Consider the following 12,648-nt stretch of genomic DNA (forward strand, 5'->3'; position numbering starts at 1 on the left):
GGCGGCGAACTGTAAGCGCGTCGTAGGCGGACTGCAATGGCACGCTGCCGCTGGAAGTCATGGGAAGGGAGGGCCAGGCGAGATCTTGCCGTCATGATGCTCGTCAACGTGTGGAGGGACCGCCATGGGATCTGCAGTGGAAAGCAGCCACCGCCGCATCAACCTGGCCTCCTTCCATCTGATTCCCGCGGGGGCGGTGTGGATCCGGGGTTAGGCGAGGTTTGGCCGGCGCCACCGGCCGTGCTGATTTCCAGGAGGAGCACGACCCCGCGTCGCCGCGCCATGTACATCCACCGCCCAGTCGAGATCCAGCCCTTAGCACGCGCAGGGGTATGTTTTGCCGGCCCGGATCCGTCGCCTTGAGGTGGAAGAAGGTGGGGAGGGGGACGACTAGTGCAGGGCGTCGGCGGTGGAAGAAACCGGATGCTGGTGGGACGGTGCCGGCGGAGGAAGAAGCCGGGTGGTGTGGGACGACGCGGCATGGCAGGGCACAAGGTGGATCGGGGGGACGAGAATCGTGGCAGTGGGATGCGCCGGAGTAGGCAGGTAGGGTTTGGTGGGAGGAATCATGACAGTGTGGGGAGACGAAGGTGGGTGGGTGGGTGCGAGGGAGATGTGGGAGGAGTGGGGGTGGCCGGGTGTGTCTAGGTAGCCAATGTAATTTTACTTCAACACAAACGTTAGCTGGTCGCCCACCCCCCAGATGTCAAAGGGAAAAAAAACTAGCCCACTCTCCCGGTCCGTTCCTCTCTCCCTCCGGCTCCGGTGCTTCACATCTCGTCATTGCGGCAGAGGCAGCGGCAGCGACGGCACCGCACGGACGACCCGGCGGCGAGGACTACCTCTCTCGCGCGTGGAGTAGCTCCCTTTCCTCTCTCATGCGGTAGCAACTGAGGCGCTATGGGCGGTGCAAGATCCGGGCGAGCTCGGTAGGACAACGGCGTTCTCCGGCGTCCCTCTCCAGTGTCGACGGTATTATCGCCAGTAAGACCAGCCTCCTCCTATTCTTCCCCTATCCTCCTCCATAAACTTCTGAATTTCTGGGGTTAGGGTTATTGGTTTTTGGGAGCAGTGTGGGGAAAGAGGAAGAAGACCAAGAAAGGAAAGGAAAATGAGAAGCTCGGGTGATGGAGGTAATTCTGGAGAAGAGCTCCTGGTGGTGGGATCAATTCAGGGAGGAGGTGGATATCATAGCGGAGGAGATGAAGGGCGTGTCGATGACATAGAAGAAGAGGAGGAGCTTAAGGCTGCGGAGAAAAAGGAACAACAGCAGAGTATCAGACTTCGATCTAGCTGAGGTCAACTTTTGTTTTCACGGGACATGTGGACCTCTCTCTGATTTTTCTTTTGTCTAAATTTCACGAATTTTAATCCTGAAGTAAAAAAATGATGGTTCTGACTTAATGGAATGTTAGTGGTTATGTACATAAAGAATCAGCCTGTACCTAGCTGACAATGCTAATTCTCTGTAAATTTGTGTTAATCGAAATTTTCACATACATACGAGCAATATTTCTTCACTATAAGAATATTCACCTTACGAGGATTTTTGTTGTATGCTATTCTTAAGATATGATTTGTATTGGTGATGCTAGCTTTATGTTTTTTGAATTTATTAGGCAAACCAATAATTGAAATTCTGCCAAGAAATCTAGGAGCAGAAGAAGATGTATGCAAGGGACTTGGAGACAAGGCAATGGTGCGCAGGCGGGAAAATTATTGTTCTAATTGGTTAGGATTGGAGTTCGACTGCTATTGAGTTTATTATATCAAAGTTGGTTGCATCAGTCACTTCAGGAGATGGTCATGTGCGCTAGGAAATTAGCTTGATTTGGAGATACTACAATGAAGCGTAGCTAGCTGGACTATGCAGTTACCTAATTGGAATTCACAACTAGTTCCTTCGGCAATTCCAACAAATCTGGGATTCAGTATAAAGCAAACAAATTTTCTTGTTAGCAAACATTGTTGTATTTTGGAGTTTATTAAGCCATCGACAGAAAATGAATAACGCGATTCAGATTAAGGAGTGTTTACAAGTTGTGTGCTCATACAAGTACATGCTTTAGGTGTACGTGAATCTTTAAGCCGTTCCTTTCTAGGACAATTTCTAAGACTGTTTTCCTTTTACCCAAAGGTTTTGAAGCTTTGGGTGCCTGCGGCCGGCTCAACAGGTGGCATCAGCAAGCGCCGGCCGGCCTTGGCACTACTGCGGGTGGTTATATGGTGCGCGGAGCACACCAGTGGGCTTCAACGTCGGGGTACAGTGGCGAGCTAAATCCTGAGTCCAGCTAGGCTTTTTTTGGTTCAGGTTTTGTTACTGTTTTCCATTCGGGATTTTGTGGTTGCCAAACCTAGCATTTGCAGCTGTTTGTTTCAGAAATTCATGTCCCAACATCAAATTTTGATATGTAAGGAAATCCTGCCAACAAATCGATGTTATGGGCTTACTAGTCAGATGAATACTTTCTATTTTATTCAGGGATACATTCAGCATGCTTGTGAGGTACACATTTTTCAGGTCCAGTTAGAAGTGTTTGCTTGATTTGTCGCCCAAGTTTCATATTCTAATGATGCTCCTTCACTTCAATACAGCGTTGGCATGTAGGATGAATAGCTATGCAAATTATCATGCACAAATTAAAAAAATAGCTTCGCTCTTCTTCTGCATGTCTCCAAGGCATAATTTCTGATCTATCATGAGATAATGATTATTTCTTCTTCTTTCTTATCATGCGGCTAGTTGCTATGAAAATTTAACACATACATCAGCCTTTTGTCATTGAAACAAAATCATATCTGCCAAGTTTCTACATTCCGTCGAAGCTTGCAGATTTACCATCTAAGTTGGCACATTTATTGAAAGAAACCGTAACCATGGATTTTATATGGAAGATCGACATATCATCTTTACATTAGATTCATGTATACTGTAAGGAATTGATTTTGTTCATCTTCATTCCATTTTCCTATCTTGCAAAGATGTCCATTCAAGTATGATCAATTTCTACTCTGTGACTTAATACATTTGTAACACTGGCATAGTGCCATTGACATGCTTTTCTTTTTCGTCCCGTTTAATATTGATTCATCTACATGGTTATATGCATGCCTTTGCATACATTAGTTATCCAGTCTGCTATTGATCATCTCCATTTTTCATCCCGGCAGTACGCTGATAGCTTATCCAGTCGGCTATTGATCATTTCCATTTTTCACCCCAGCAGTATGCCGATAGCTATAATTGAGTCAATAGTTCCAAAATGTTGCTTCATAATTATTTGTCTATTTGGGCAGCACATGGATGGCTTTGGTGGGTGTCATGGCCTTTCCATTCTGAATTGAAGTTGGTCTGAAAATGTCAAACTCTGCCATGGAACACAAAAGATATAACTTACCTTCATATGGTTGATTCTTCTTAGTCTTCCTTTTGTGAAGCTTTGTAGCAATCTTCCTTTTCCTATCTGTAATTCGATTTTCTTAGGAATACTCTCCATTTTCTTAGGAACACGACGTTGTTTCGATGCCTCCAAATGCAACAGCAACAGAGCAGGAAGAATATCGATGGCAAGGTGAGCGACATCTGGCAGATTGTGAACAGAGGCCACGGAAGGTGGCTGGAACCCCAACATGGCCCCAAAATCAACCACCAACGGGCAGGCGGAGAGGAGGTGACTCGCCGACCGCAGTGGGGCATGGCGGAGTGGGCAACTATTCCACGCTCTAAAATTCAGGTTTATAGCAATGAAAAAGGTGATTTTGTTCCTCAATCATGCTTAACATTTCTTTAGCAAACAAGCACTAGCAGCCCGTTTTCAGATGTGCTTCTTGTTGGTTCATGTAGACATGCCAATGAAGGCCTGGTAAAGAAAAACAGAAAAAATACAGTATATTGGTTTAATTGTTCTCTTGTGTAGACCAAAATTAGCGAGTAAAGGAAATATGATTTTGCTTCCAAATTCTTTCTGCGAGCATATCCCAGGAATAATGTTTTGTTCCTATTTGAGTTGGAACGTGTGACTTCCGGAGGCTACTCTTCCATCCGATGTTGTTCAACAGCTCTCAAAGGCACAGAGCAAATCAGTCGGGCTTTGACCAGATGTCCATCTCCAGAACCTTGATTCCTAATCCTACAGAGCTCTATTCTGGCAAGTAGTACATGTAATTAGTTCTTGGAGGGTATGCAGATTGAATTGCTATATTGCAGTCTGGACTACTACAATTTGTTGATAACCATGGTCTGGATGTAGATAATTTTGAGACAGCATACTTCTTTCCGTGTGCATATAGGCTACTCTTCCATCCGATGTTGTTGTTCAACAGCTCTCAAAGGCACAGAGCAAATCAGTCAGGCTTTAACCAGATGTCCATCTCCAGAACCTTGATTCCTAATCCTACAGAGCTCTATTCTGGCAAGTAGTACATGTAATTAGTTCTTGGAGGGTATGCAGATTGAATTGCTATATTGCAGTCTGGACTACTACAATTTGTTGATAACCATGGTCTGGATGTAGATAATTTTGAGACAGCATACTTCTTTCCATGTGCATATAGGCTACTCTTCCATCCGATGTTGTTGTTCAACAGCTCTCAAAGGCACAGAGCAAATCAGTCAGGCTTTGACCAGATGTCCATCTCCAGAACCTTGATTCCTAATCCTACAGAGCTCTATTCTGGCAAGTAGTACATGTAATTAGTTCTTGGAGGGTATGCAGATTGAATTGCTATATTGCAGTCTGGACTACTACAATTTGTTGATAACCATGGTCTGGATGTAGATAATTTTGAGACAGCATACTTCTTTTCGTGTGCATATAGGCTTTATGGGATTAGTCTCTCTATCATCAGTTCTTCCAGTATTTGATTCAACCCTCTTAAATTCTAATTTAAGCAATTTATCAATCCATCTCATGGGAGAAGATCTGTGTTTGGTTCAGTCAAATGTCTTACATTTCCTTTAAATCTACTATTAGTGTCAAAAACGCTCTTATATTGTGGGATGGAGGGAGTATCTTATTTCTGTAACATTCTGACCTATATATGAGAATTATGTAGCTCCTTTATTATGACAGTAAAGATTCACTAATTTCTATTGTACCACACGGTCCATTTTATTTCCAGTTGTTGCCACCTCATCTAGATACAGCACCCCCTATTCAGTGAGCTCCTAGGCATGCTTTGTGTTTTAGATCAAACTGTTCTTCTGCAACAAAATTGAAGTGTTGGTCTGGAAAAAAAATTAAGAAGAAATGAACTATATGCTCATTTTCTACCATCTACACTACTATAGCAATTGGTACATGCCAGCGAGCATAATTCAGCATGGGGCACCATTCTGCTTTTCTTAAGAAACAAAGGGTTCTCCCTGGAGGGTCATGTAATCAGTGTGCTATCTGAGGCCATGTATAGAGTTATAGTTCTGTTTTTCTTGAGAGCTGACCCTGTAAATTCTAGCTCTGTTTTCTTAGAGCTGACATGTAAATTCTTCAATGTTTAAATAAAGTTCAGCCTCAGGCCCTTCAATATAACACCACTCCCTAGACTAAAAGGTGATGTTGTGTTTATATGATAAGAATAAGGTTCTCTTAGGAATGTCATTCAAATAAAAATATAGTGTATAATTGAGGAAAAAATTCTAGAAATTGTACCACCAAAAAGATTCCAACTGAGATTTCCATTACATCATCTTTTTTTGTGAAATTCCATCACATCAAATCTAGATAAAAATATAGAGTGAAAAGGAGAGAAAAAATTGAATGCATCACTATCTGTTGTTTCTCTAGGAGCAGAAAAGATCTTTTAAGGAACCGAGTATCGTGTGATGCAGCTCGTGCACATAGATGCTGAGGTAAGCGCCATGGTAGTTTGATGCTGAGGTAAAGTTACCGTGCGAGCCTATTGTGTCTGACGGCAGTGGTTCGGGTGCGCAGACTTAGTAAGCGCCATAACTTTTTTTTGAAGGATAGTTTCTCATAGGACGTAACTTAGTGGCATGCATAATGTAAGACTACCTCTCTCCCTTTTATGCGGCTAACGAATGGTTTCCTTCCTCCCTATAGTAATCTTACCTCAAGTGTTTTTGTTTCTTACGTTTCAAAATTCTGGACGTGGGATAGGCTGGGGTGAGGAATAAGAATTCCTCACCCAGGATGACAAATAGCGCGATCTTATATATATATATATATATATAGAAAGAGAAAGTAGCACTATTTTAATCTTAAGATTAGAATAGTTATTTGGATCATGATGGCCCTATATAGGAGCCGCAGAGGTGTTCCTGAGATTCTAAAAACAAAAAGCCCACGAACAGGAACTCGATCCCCAGCCCCGACCCACCTATCGTCCGTCCCTCACCTCCCACTCTACCCCGACCCACCTACCCATCGAAGATCCCGGAGCCACCCGTCACCGGGGACCACCTGCACGCCGCCGACTGGAATCCTGCGCGCTGCCGCCCACCAAGAACCTCGTGCGCCGCCGCCAGTACCAGCACCCTCTCATTCCTCCCCACGATTCGTCCCCCGGCTCCCTCCAATCCAGCGCGCCGCCGGCCTCCATCCGCCAGCTTCCACAGGGCGGCGGCGGCGGCGGCCTCCCCGTCCCCTGGATCCACAGCGGCGGCCTCATTCCCACTGGATCCACGGCGGACACAGCCTCCTCTGCTTCCAACATGGTGACGCCCTCCCTCCCGCGAGTTGCTGGCAAACCACTCGTCGTCACCTGCTGCTGCTCCTGGGTGGTGGTGCGGTCTCCCTGCTTGGTCGTGGTAGGGAGCCTACTGGATGGCTCGCGCGCCTCCCCAACTGCAGTGTCAAGGCCGTTCAACACGGCAACCCAAGGTCGTTCAACGTCACAACCCAATGCCATTAAACTCCCATGACGTCCCTCTTCTCTGACTCTGCCGAGGACTGGAGTGCAGCGCCACTGCCTCTGGTGCTTTTCCGTCTCCTCTGAATCCCACTTTGTTCATGTATATATGTGAATGAAGCTTCACTGTATTCATCTTGAACTGTTGCTTACTTTCTATCAAAGGAGTGAAAACATAGCAAGGTAGAGCATGTGGTTGTTTGATCAACTTTAATTCTTCATGGCCATATGCTTGGTCACTAGCCTGTAGTGGTCCAGTTATGTTTGGACTTCATATACAACCGTCTGTCTTGTTTCCCTCTCCACTTTCAGGTTAAAAAATGAGTTTTTGATGGCTCCATCGAAAAATGTGCACTTGCACTGGAAATATAGGAGACTGGTGATTTGTGGAACTTGAGCTATAGAGAATTGAGGTACTACTTTGTTTCTTGGATGGTTACTAAAAACTCAACCTGCATTACAAAAATTAGGTACCAGAAATGATGAAATTGATTTTGTTAGAGCAATTATGCAAAAGCAAACTTTCATTCATGTTCCTAAATGACATACCTTAATTTATCCAATCTTTCTTTGCTAACATCATTACTTTTTCTTCGTGGCATCCCCCAAACGAGCCGCCCCATCCGCCGCCGCTACAAGCAACCCTGGGATTGCGACGACCTCAGCCATGAGATGCGGTGCTAGAAGTTAGCTTATTTTTTCTCGATGAGGCATTCCTTTCTTATTGTCTGTTTGGTTTGTGAATTTTTGCTACTACTGACAGGGAATAGAACAGCCTCTGAACTTCTATATTTTTGCTGCAGGTGCATGGTATGGCTGCCATCGTCTGCTGCTAGCTACCGTTGCCTCTGCGGTCCGCTGCTAGCTGCCGCTGTAGTCCGCTGCTAGCTTCGCTGCAGTCCACCGCTAGCTCATGCGGGGAGGTGGTGCTGCTCTGACAACTCCTTCCTCGAGCATAGCCAGTCTCCAGCCACCTCCAACAGCCGCAACCCGCCAGATCCGACAGATGCTCATGCGTGGGAGTGATGTTACTCCGACGAGCTCCTTCATCCCCGAGCAAAGCGCGTAGACAATGGCCTCCTTCCTCTCGTTCCCTCTTCCATCTGCCAAGCACAATTCCGGCGAGCTTGTCGACCAGTGAGTCCTATTGCCGCTGATGCTACTGTTGATCACCATCGCGTGGCTATAGAGCATCCATGGAAGGTCGACTAAAATTGTCATCGCAGGTCGAGTAATAGTGGCAGCGACAACACAGCCACACGTGGCTAAAAATGCATGGTGATAATTGAAAGTCTAAACGTGAGAGAGTTTTCGGAGCACATGTTTTCTGTTTGCTGCAAAAACACAAAAAAGTTGGCCATGTGTGTTGGCCATATGCCCGTGAGACTAAAAACGGTTCGCATTTCATGTCAGCCAAAAAAGAAATTGTGGATGTGTTGTGCGTGTGCGTATGCGCGCAGGTTACACTGAATTAAAAAAACTACTTTTTGTCATGTTTTTCCATATTAGTTTTGTAGTGTTAGTTTTTTGTGTTCATGGAGTAAAAAAATAGGAAGTTCAATTTTGAGAAAGCAGCGAGTTCAACCAATATGGATACACTAAAAAATACATTGAATACAATATTTTTTTAGTGAGGTTCAAATTGGAAAGACATGATAAAAAGGTATTTTCTGCTCCTTACAATAAAAAAGGTATCATGGGTTGGTTGGTTTCCCCAACTAGTTTCTCTCACACACAAATTATGTTGGTGCTTTCCATCATGAATTGTTACCAAAAAAATAGCACATAGAAGTTCAAAATTAAAAAGCAAAAAAGAGAGCATTTCTTGAAGACAAAAAAATGTCGATCGGAAGTTCATATTATCTGTCTCTGATAGTTCAAAATGTTCGCTTATGGCAAAACACACACATTGGGTATCCATAAAAAAATAGGAGAACACACAAAAAAACTATGAAGTTCAAATTTTAAAATAGGTAAGTCTGAAGTTTATTAAAGAAATAAAAACAACCTATCACCATTTCATAAAAATAAAATAAAAAAGTTCATGTTTAAATAGCAGAGCGTACTACACGGTGTGCATTTTGAAACTCAGATTTTCCTCATTATTAAAGAATGGAAACAAGAAATTCAAAAACTAAATAATAAGAAATTCAAAAATTAAATAACAAGAAGTTCAACTTTTAAATAATAGAGCGCTTGAAAATTTCATAAAAAATATTAAGAAAATAAAATCAGGAAGTCCATATTAAAAAGATGGAGAACTTTGAAGATTATAGAAAACTCATATTTTCCTCGTTATAAAAGAAATGGAAACAAGAAGTTCAAAAATTAAATAACAAGAAGTTTAACTTTTAAAAATAGAGTGCTTCAAATTTTTTTAAAGATTAGGAAATAAAACCAGGAAGCCCATATTAAAAAGATGGAGAAGTTTGATGATTATAGAAAACTTAGATTTTCCTCGTTATTAAAGAATGGAAAAAAGAAGTTCAAAAATTAAATAACAAGAAGTTCAACTTTTAAAAATAGAGCGCTTTAAAATTTCATAAAAATGATTAAGAAATAAAACCAGGAAGTCCATATTAAAAATATGGAGAAGTTCGATGATTATAGAAAACTCAGATTTTCCTCGTTATTAAAGAATGGAAACAAGAAGTTCAAAAATAAAATAACAAAAAGTTCAACTTTTAAAAATAGAGCGCTTCAGAATTCATAAAAAAGGATTAAGAAAATCAGATTAAAAATTCATAAAAAAACTCAGATATTTTCACGTAACCGAGAGAAGTTCAGATTGATAACTGTCAGAAGTTCACGTACTACACAGTGTGCATTTTGTATTAAAAAGAATAAAAAAGCAAAAGCTAAATTTTTTGTTCTTATAAGTTCAAGTCCTCCGTCGGAGAAAATTAAAAAAATCATTGTGACAGAGGTTTGTACAAAAGAAATATCACTTGTGTAACACTGGCGAATGGATGAGAAAATTACAAACAAAAATACGTCACAGAAATTCAAGGTGAAAACAGCAGGAAGTTCAACTACTACAGTGAAGGGATTTCAGATGAAAAACTTTTAAAATCGTCGTGAGGATGAAAAAATGATCAACACTGGAAAGTTGCGTGTTTACAGCAGCTTTCCACCAGTATATCACTTGCTCAATTCCAGTGAGTGGATGAAGAGCTACGGGCAAAAAAAGCACATGAAAAATAGAGTGAAGTTCAAGTAGACATGCTGAGAAGTTCAAGTTCTTCACGCGGTGCATTTTCGAAGAATCTGTTTAGCGAATGATCCCGCCGTTTTTGAAATAACTTGAAAACGACTAGGAATCAGAGAAAACCATCAATATGAAAAAGTTTTGCATTTTCCGTAGCTTTTCAACGGTATATTATTTGCCCCATTCCGATAAAGTTTGTAGAAATTACGACGAAAATATGTTTTTAGCCATTTAGAAAATTGACTTAAAACAGTATGGAATTGGGAGAAACAATATATACCAAAAAGTTTCGCATTTCCTCAATCTTTCCAATGCCATATCATTTGCTACATTCGGACGTTAGGTTAAAACATTAGCTCGAAAATACGAACTTTGTGGAACTTGTATCGTTTTCTAAATTTCTTTTAAACCGTTCAAAATTAGGAAAAACTTTCAACATGAGAAAGTAGCGCATTTTCATAAGATTTCCAATGCCATATCATTTGCCTCAATTGGATTAGCCGTTTAGAAATGACATCGAAAATACGAACTCGGCTGTTCGGTTTGCAAAATTTTATGATTTTCCAATTTACTCTTTAACCATAGGGAATTAGAGAAAACATTCAACATGTGGAAGGAGCGGTTTTGCAACAGCTTTCCAACGCCATATTATTTGCCTCATTTCGATAAACAGTTTAGAAATGCAATCAAAAATACGATTCACGTTTTTTTTATAAAGAAAAAACAGTTTTCAAAACTGCTCTTAAACCGCTCACATTTTGCCAAAAATTTAACTTGGGTCATGATACTCGTGTCCATAGCTTTCCAAAAGTATATCGCAAGCCTGATTTGGGCATTGTTCGCAGAAGTTCAACCTAGCACTACGGAAATTCAACATACTACTATCGGGGCAGGTTAGGTTGTGATCAGAATATTATTCTCATGCCGTGATCAACATACTACTGTCGGAAGTTCAACCTAGCAAAAAGGCCCGTGCATTGCAATGGGTATAAAATAAATCCGAGAGTTCGTGGTATTCGAGGGTTTACCTGTCAATGCGAATAATATGATTTTCAATTGCAAGACTCATAAGGATCGACTTTATGAAGATCCCGTTGTATTCATCTTCTCCTCTTCTGCTAATAAAACCCACTCATTCGACTCGCTCTAAAGAAATTGGATTGCGTGTAATAAGTTGTTGATATTCAACAACCCTGCGTTAAAGTAATTACATAAATCTAAGCATTTATCAATCCTTCAACGCGTAAGTAATTGTGCATTATTTGCAATCTCCCAATCCCTATTAACATTAATATTTATACATTCCCACTCCAAAAATATGAGGGCCAAAAAGTAAAGAGTTTATGATGGTTGGTGCTCTTTTATTGAAACGTTGCCGCCAGTAGTACGAACACACCCTCCACGCTAACATGTCCACTTCCCTAGACATTATCAATGGGCCTCGACGGGGATCGGGATTAGGGTACAAAGAGCCACGGGATAGATGACACAACAGAAGGGAGTGCTCCCCCCTTCCAGCTGACGTGCGGGCGAAACAGGATACGGGCAAGATGCACCGTTATCGCACTCTCTCTACTCTTCATCCCTCCCTCTCTTCTCCCAATCTCACCAAGACATCGATGACACCTAGAGTTAAGGAATATCTTGATGTTCAGCAAATACCCATGAGCGCTAAATATCTTCTCCCTTAAGAATTATTTTCAATATTTCACTCACTTTTAATTATTACTCCGTCTGTTTCTAAATATAAGTCTTTTTAGAGATTTGAATTTGGACTACATACAGATGAATATAGACGTATTTTAGAGTGTAAATTCACTTATTTCACTCCGTATTTAATCCATATTAGAATATATAAAAAAGACTTATATTTAAAAACGGAGGATGTAAATCAGATAATGTGGTTGGCATGAATATATATTAAACAAACAAACAAACAACAACAAGTAGGTGCTCATCCTGAAAATGAATGGAAATCCATGCATGATCTAGCAGCTTCGGTCAGTCCAGCACAACATCTAGCACAACACCCATTGTCCACCACGTGCCCCTTATCCACACAGCATCTAGCAACACCCACTGCACATTACTCCTTCTCTTCTCCATTCTACCCGACGCTCTGCTCTCCCTTCTCTAACCAGAGTGCCCAGAAACGGCTTGGCGTCACCCCGCCACTCGAGTGCACGGCCGTGGTGGCTGGCCAAAGCCAGGCAGCAACCTCCCCACCCCCCTTGTCGATGATGAACCAGAGAACGCCATGGATGGCGCATTGGAGCTCCTCTGTCGTCGCCTGATCTGGCCGCCCGCCCGGCCACTTCTCCGGATCGGCTAGCGGCCTCGCCTTCGACCAGCAGCCGCCCCAGATCCGGCCAGAAGCCTTGCCATCAATCCGATTCGGATGCCCACAACCTCCACCACTTGTGCGCCATGGCCCCCAAGTCCGACCGATCCCGCACCGGTCATCCTCACTTCTTCCTCTGCTCACGGCGCGCGTTGACCGCGAGGAGGCCAGCACCTCGTCTAGCCGCGGTCACCTGCGCCAATCATCCTTACTTCTTCCTCTGCTCACGGCT

General features: G+C 42.5%; 1 long non-coding RNA gene across 16 annotated transcripts; it reads left to right on the forward strand.

Moving 5' to 3' along the window:
- Nucleotides 1-672: 672 nt before the first annotated feature.
- On the forward strand, nucleotides 673-8,360 carry LOC125543934. 16 transcript variants are annotated; one of them, XR_007299091.1, is made up of 7 exons: nucleotides 673-984; nucleotides 1,051-1,298; nucleotides 1,620-1,699; nucleotides 2,138-2,261; nucleotides 3,298-3,407; nucleotides 3,506-7,553; nucleotides 7,671-8,360. It is a non-coding gene; the product is annotated as an uncharacterized LOC125543934 (long non-coding RNA). The 16 variants fall into 16 exon arrangements; XR_007299092.1 differs by having other exon boundaries at nucleotides 1,620-1,731; nucleotides 3,298-7,553; XR_007299089.1 differs by lacking the exon at nucleotides 3,298-3,407 and having other exon boundaries at nucleotides 1,620-1,731.
- Nucleotides 8,361-12,648: the final 4,288 nt, after the last annotated feature.

This window comes from Triticum urartu, chromosome 3 (genome assembly GCF_003073215.2).
Source record: "Triticum urartu cultivar G1812 chromosome 3, Tu2.1, whole genome shotgun sequence".
In the NCBI taxonomy this organism is placed as follows: Eukaryota; Viridiplantae; Streptophyta; class Magnoliopsida; order Poales; family Poaceae; genus Triticum; species Triticum urartu.